Source organism: Chiloscyllium plagiosum, unplaced genomic scaffold, assembly GCF_004010195.1.
Source record: "Chiloscyllium plagiosum isolate BGI_BamShark_2017 unplaced genomic scaffold, ASM401019v2 scaf_9919, whole genome shotgun sequence".
NCBI classification, from domain to species: domain Eukaryota; kingdom Metazoa; phylum Chordata; class Chondrichthyes; order Orectolobiformes; family Hemiscylliidae; genus Chiloscyllium; species Chiloscyllium plagiosum.
In genome coordinates, this window is record NW_025210239.1 from 1 (window position 1) to 7,500 (window position 7,500).

Genomic DNA, 7,500 nt, shown 5'->3' on the forward strand with positions numbered 1-7,500 from the left:
CATCACAACTCCGACTCTCAACGTTTTCATTGTCATATCTCGGAAGGGGAAAGTGGGTACTGCAGATGCTCGAGATTAGAGTCAAGATTACAGTGGTGCTGGAAACGAACAGCAGGTCAGGAAGCATCCAAGGAGCAGGAAAATCGATGTTTTGGACAAAAAAAAAACGCTTCATCTGGGATGGGGAGTCCGTTTGTGCTCTCTTCATCTTTGGTGAATATTATACCAGTAAGTACTTGAGTTTTCAGGTTTCTTCAAATTTGTTCCATTTCGCAATAAAAAAAAAGTGTCATGCAAATACCGGATGCAAAGATTGGTTTGGAACATGTGAAGGGCTGTTTGCGAAAATTTCCGGATAACTGCTTCTGCTAAGAATCCTGGTATTGATAATCTCATACGCGTCCCGTTGATTTGTTTGTCTGTCTGATCATTGAACATGAAGTGGGCAATGAGACACAGGACTAATACCTTGAAGATGCTATACTTTCTGATGGAGTTAGTGCTGTCTGTTACTTACGTCCTTGATACCGTCTCGTCGTGCAGTCAGTGTTTCTTTGGCCAGGCAGATGTTAATTGATTTTGCTACATCGAAGGTAACCATGACTTCGTCTTCCCCTAACTTGGTGCAAGGGTGATGCTGCAAAATTGTTTGGTGGAGTGGATTCAGTAGCGGAAGGCTTCTAATAACTGTTTCAGTTTTTGGTGAAGCTTCTCTGGTCATCTGTATTTTGGTGTGCCAATGATTGGCACTATGGGTCTGAAGTACCCCCCCCCCCCCCACCTCCCCGATTTGTTGACCTTCGGTAATTCGTAGAAAAGGGATGTGTTGTATCTACCAGGTTTCATTCTTGAGCCGTCAGTCTTGTTCATTTCGCCTGCTTTGAGGAGATTCTGCAGTGCACTGTGATCCAGTTTTCATGCTGTGGAGTCAGATCCATTTCCACCTGTCGTCAGGTATCAGTGTCTGCGAGTACAGAGTTTGCCTTTCCAATGTACTGTGTTCTTTAAGAATGACGGCCACGTTCCCTTTTTAGTCGGCAGGATTACAATATCATTACATTTTCTCAGTCCTTCCAGGGCTTTCCTTTCATGGGTATTCGGGGCGTGTCCCTTGTTTTGTCCTGTTTAGTGCTGAAGCTGCTGTCTGTCTAATGGAATGCTCAGTTTCTTCCATAAGTCCATTGTTTTTTGGATTGGATTCCAGTGCTAATCGAAGTTGTTTTTGTTCACAAACCTGGAGTTGTCGTTCATCCTTCTGACTAAAAACTGCATCAGTCTCACAGGCAGGACACCAGCTGCCAGGATACATGAGCAGCAAATAGCCACCAAAAGACATGAACAACTATCACTACTATATGTACGGACATGCACAGAAGGACACCACTTCGACTGGGAGAATGAATTCATCCTAGTGCGGGCTCAACAAACATACTGGAATTCATGGTGATGGATGAGACTCCCAGCTTTTGTGAAGTCTATTCAGTTGGGCATTTCTTGCGTACCTACTGGAGACAGAGAAACAGAGAGAATCGTAAAATAGAGTGATTCATTGAGTGTTACACTTGGAGAATTGTGCTGAGGCCCATAGAGACCACGAAAATCCCAGTCTCCGCCTTGGCCTCTGATACCTCATCTCTCTGGAGCGGAAAATTCTGTTCAATCAGGATCTGGAGTAGCTGCAAAAGGTGAAGGCATAGGAAACTGAACAAACATGGAGAGGGATAACACATGAATGGATATCGAGTGATAGCACCAGAGTTCAGGAAGGTATCAGGATCAAACAATTGTCACGAAGAACGTGGTTGGAATTGTATCAGTACTCAGGGGTGAGTGATCTATTAGTGGTCAGACGATGGCCGAGTGTTATTCACAAGACAGTTCAGCAAGGGATATCCATTTGATAGATTAATATCTTTCAGGGTTGGAAATCTGTTATCAGCAGCTGTCTGGCATGTATATAATCCAGAACAATTGCAATGTGTTTGAGTCTCAGCTGATCTCTGAAATTGTCTAGCAAGCCACTCACTTCAAGGCCAGCTCGGACAAGAAACACTGAACAGCGGGAAACATCAACATCGCACGCATCAAATAAACATAACCCTGCTGGGACTTGTGTCCTGGCCAATCCCATTCATATGTTTATGAAAAGGTATTTAAACAATCAGAGAAGACGCAGAGACATTGTTCAGGTGAGTCCCGAGGCGCAGGCTGATTGGGAATGCAGATTGTGTAATCCTGACAAAGGCATTACAAAAAAAAATTGGTCTCAGATTATTCAGTTGAATCCGACTGCACTCTAGGTACAACTTGTCAAAGCACCAGCAGGAGAATGGATTCTCGGCTGCCGAGCAACATTTAATTACTCATCGCGGCATTAAACATGAATTATTAGAATTTGTAACAAATGCATTGTAATAGTTTTGGGAGACGTCAATCGTTCTACATTCTGGGACAGTCACACTCGCAAGAGCGTTGTTCAAACTGGACTGTGGGGAATGCTTTTTTGTCATATTTCTTTGAATACCAAATAGTGCAAGTCGTTATGAACATAGCTCTCTCAGATCGTCTCAGATCGATGAGGAGATGAAAGTGAGGGAATGAGAGATATTCACACTGAGCGATCCTCAGCGCAATTGTAATATATTGGAATTCAAAGAGATTATGATTTTTTAAAATTACCAGTAGGCACAGCTGATAATCATATAAAAGTCGATTACATGAGTTTGAGTGGAGAACTAACCAAGCTAAACAGAGTAAACAGACTAAAATGTGCTGCTGGAAGTGAACAGTGGAAAACATTCGAAGGAACTGTGTAGCATATTCAACAGAAAGATAAAAAAAAATAGCAACACAACCTTCAAAGAACTGTGTCGTTGCATCCCTAGGTCTTTCTGTTTGGTAAAACTACCCAGACCACGAACATCCATTAAACCGCCATGGTTTATATTCGCAAAATGCAACGTCTTTGAAATCTCCACCCTGCTATACCTCAACAATGGATCAGCAGTATTGTTGATCCCGTTGTACTCGTAGATAAACCACTTCACTGTCCACTCTACCACCAATTTCAATGTCACTCATAAAATTGCTATACATAACTCTTGTTATCACATACAAATTGTTTATATAAACGATGCACAACAGTGGACCCAGCACCGAACCTCACTGCTCACTGTTTCGCATCGGCCTGCACCTTGACCTCAACCCACTATGAACACAGTTTGTCGTCAACTGTCAATCAAATATTGAATCCAGATGGTGAGCACTCCCTTGCCCTGTGTGATCTAAACTTATTAATACGTCAGGGGCGGGCAATCAACAAACAAATAACTATAGTCTCGAACATTGCATGGCAATTGTTATGGGGAATATTGGGTGAACCAGCTCGGTCACATTTGACTTTCGGAAGAGTTAGTTCAGTGTTTCCGTGATAGTTGGGTAGTACAGTATGGAATGGAATCAATGAGGGAACAATCTGTCCGAGATCTCGTCCTATGTAATGAGGCAGGATTAATTAATGACCTGTTTGTTTGAAATCCTCTTCGAAGGATCATAGATTTTTTTTTTAAATTTAGAGTCCAAGTGGAGTGTGTGAAGACAAAATCAAATGCCAAGGCCCTGTGCTTAAAAACGGGAGACTACAATAGAATGAGCGAGGACTTGACTCAAATAGACTGAAAGCAAATATTTTAATGTGAATATGTTGACGAGCTGCGCAGTACATTCAGAGCATGTTTTTCAAGATGCTCAGCAAAAAAAAACATATTCTAGCGAAAAGAAACGACTGTAAGAAAAGGGGGTAATATGCAATGATTATCCGAGGAAGCAAGGGAGACTAACAATTGAAAGAGAAGCGATACAAAGCTTCCAAAAACAGCAGGGATCGAGAAGGTTGGGAACACTTCAAAGATCAACAGAGAGCCGCTAAAAACGCTACAAAGAATAGTAAGGTAGAACATGAGATAAACTACCACAGAAGAAAATGCAGTTCCAGTTCAGACAGCAAAATGTTCTATAATTATTTACAACACAAAAGTGTGGCGAAAGTAAATGTTAGTTATTTAGATGATGATGAGGAACATTTAGTTAAGGAACACGATAAAACAGCTGAGGCATTTAGCTATGGAACATGATTAACCGACTGAGGCATTGAACAGGTATTTGTGATCGGTCTTCACAATGGAGGACACTCAAAACATGCCAGTGATCGATAAAGAGACGAATGTAGATGAAAAGACCGCTGCTTGGAAAGCCGCTGCTTCCAAACGAAATTGCTGAAATATAACCCGGTTTTGTGTGAATTTTAACTTTGTCCACACCAGTCGAACACCAGCACCCTCAGAATTTGACAGGATTAACAGTCGAAACGATTATTACTTGAATGGTAAAATGTTGCAGCACTCTGCTGTGCAGAGGGACCTGGGTGTACTTTTGCATGAGTCAGAGAACGTTGGTCCGAAGGTGAAACAACTAATTAGGAAGGCAATTAAATGTTGCCTTTCATTGGTTGAATGGATTGATTTTAAGAGCAGAGTGTTTTATTTTGCAACTGTGCAAGGTGCTGGCGAAGCCTGGACTACCGTGTGTTGTTTTGTTCTCTTTACTTGAGGAAGGATGTATTGATACAGGTAGGGTGCACAGGACGTTCACAAGTTCGATTTCGAAGTTGAACGGATTGGCTTATAAGGAGATACAATGAGTATTTTGGGACTTTATTCATTGGAATTCAAACCAATCGGGGAGACCTCGGAAAAAATGAAACTATGAAGGGAGTAGATATGATAGACGTGGAAAGGATATTTCCATTGGCAGGTGAAGCTAGGAGAAGAGGGCATAGCCAAAAGATTAGAAGGAGCAGCATTCGGACTAAGTTGAGAAGGAACCCTTACACCAAAAACGCTTTTAATCTGTGGAATTCCTACTGCAGTGAAGCAGTTCACATTACTTCAGTAAACGTTTTAAAGCTAAGGTTGACATACTCTTGACAAGAAAAATTAATGAAAGAGTAAGATGTGCACGCTGATAGTTTGTTCTGAGTCCAGGAATAGATAAGCAATGAACTTATTGAATGGTGGAGCAGGCTTGAAAGGCCAGAGGACCGACCTCTGCTTGTCGTTTTATGTTATTTTCTTCTGCCATGCAGAACTTTGCCAAAGGCCTTGTTAAAGTCCATGTAGACAAGATGGACTGCTTTACCTTGGTATACACTTCTCTACCTCCTTAAAAACCAGTCAGGTTGGTCAGAAACCACTTTACACGCAAACACCCTAGCTTACTGTTGCTCATTATTCCTTGCCTTTCCAAATGCATGATGATCTATTTTCTCAGAATCTACTCCAACAACTGATGCACCACATTGATCAGTCTCATTGGTCTTTAGTGCCTGTCGATGAGATAAATAAATCTGCGAGCGGCTCTCAATTTCCTCCTGAGCATCTCATGAAGTGCTGTCATATGGCTGCTCATGTCCCCAGGTTGCGTAAACCTTTTAGCATTTCAAGACTTCCAGCACATCTTATTTCATAACGTGAACATTTTCCAAGATATCACAATTTATTCTCCGTGATTCCTGAGCTTCCTATCATTCTCAATAGGAGGTCCTACAGCAAGATATTTGTTTCAGATCTCCCCCATCAACAGTGGATACACATGGACAACCTCATTGAACTTTAAGAGGCCCTAATCTCATCCTAGCTAAGATTTATCCCTTATTCAAATTGTGCCGACTTTCACCTTCATTTCGCCATGGGGTTTCGTAAATGGCCCATTGACTCGCGCACGTGTTAGACTCCTTGGTCCGTGATACAAGACGGGTCGGGTGGATTGCCGACATCGCCGCAGGCCTCTGGCGCCAGCTCGGCGTGGCTCGACCCGACTCGGCGGCAGGACGCGGTTGGGGCGCACTGAGGACAGTACACCCCGGTCGACAGACCCACCGGGAGCACGGCGAGCCCGCTCGCCGCACGCGGTTCCACGCACACCCCCGAGGGGGGGCGGGAGGGCCGCGGCGGGAGGGCGCGGCGGCGGTCGCTTCCCTCGGCTCCGGGGGTACGGCGAAGGATGTTGGCGGGGGGCTATAACACTCGCCGCACGGAGCGGCGAGCCACCTTCCAAAGCCACCGGCCTTCCCAGCCGACCCGAAGCCGGTCGCGGCGCACCACCAGCGGGGGAAATGCGCCCGGCGACAGCCGTGCCCGCGCGGGGAGCGGTCCCAGCAGAGGCGATCCGCCAGACCCCGACGCGACCGTCCGGAGCCGCCGAGTTGAATCCTCCGGGCAGACTGCGCGGGCCACCCCCGTTTACCTCTTAACGGTTTCACGCCCTCTTGAACTCTCTCTTCAAAGTTCTTTTCAACTTTCCCTTACGGTACTTGTTGACTATCGGTCTCGTGCCAGTATTTAGCCTTAGATGGAGTTTACCACCCGCTTTGGGCTGCATTCACAAGCAACCCGACTCCAAGAAGACACAATCTCGACGAGCCTTGCACCGCCACTGGCCTCACACCGTCCTCGTGCTAGGCCTCGATCAGGAGGACTTAGGTGTCTGGGCAACGTCAGAGAAAGCGCTTCTATACGCCACATTTCCCTCGCCCGTCAGGCGGGCGGGGGTTCGGCGCTGGGCTCTTCCCTGTTCACTCGCAGTTACTAAGGGAATCGTGGTTAGTTTCTTTTCCACCGCTTAGTAATATGCTTAAATTCAGCGGGTTGTCGCGTCTGATCTGAGGTCGTACCCAGAGTCAGAGGATGGCCAGGCCGCACCGCCAGCGTGCACGCCCCCACCTCTTAGTGGGCCGGCAACGTCTCACCGCGGGGGGTGTGTCGGCCGACGCCGCGACGGTCAGAGGGCCAGCCACACGCACGTCGCTCACCACCCTTGCCAGCGATGGTGTCGACACGAGTGGCCGCCCCTGCCGCCTCCAGCGCCGCCGACGACGTGCTCGGCGCAAATTCACGGGACCGGAGACCCTCCCCCATCCACGGCGGGAGGCGAATCACGGAAGTGCCGGCAGCTTACTCGAGCGGGAGGGTCAGCCGGGATTCCTCCCTTGCCAGAGGCCCGGGGGGTGACGACTCGCCGCCCAAGGGCGCGCGAGCCGCCGGCCGACAGAGACTGCCCGACGGTCAGAGAGAGGGAGAGAGAAGTGCGGTGGCACAAGTGGCGTACGGTCGCACAGGCACGGGCACGCACATCGTCCGCCGGCCGCGGAACGGCACGGCCTTCAGTGGGGCCGGCGGGCGACGCCGCTCCTGAACCCGGCGGCCCCGAGCCGGACGAGTCGAGGAAGGCACGACGGCGGTGACCGGGTACGGAAGACACAGCGGTGGCCTTCTGGCGACTTGGCCCCCCGACTGCCCGACGTTCCGCCGTCCTCCCGATGGCCGGGTGGGGGACCGTGCGGGGGCTGGCCGTCGGCGTGATAGGTGCGCCTGCACGGTGACAGAGCACACACCACGCCCGCCAAACCCCACCCGTGCCCCCACCCCGAGACCGGTGGCAGGA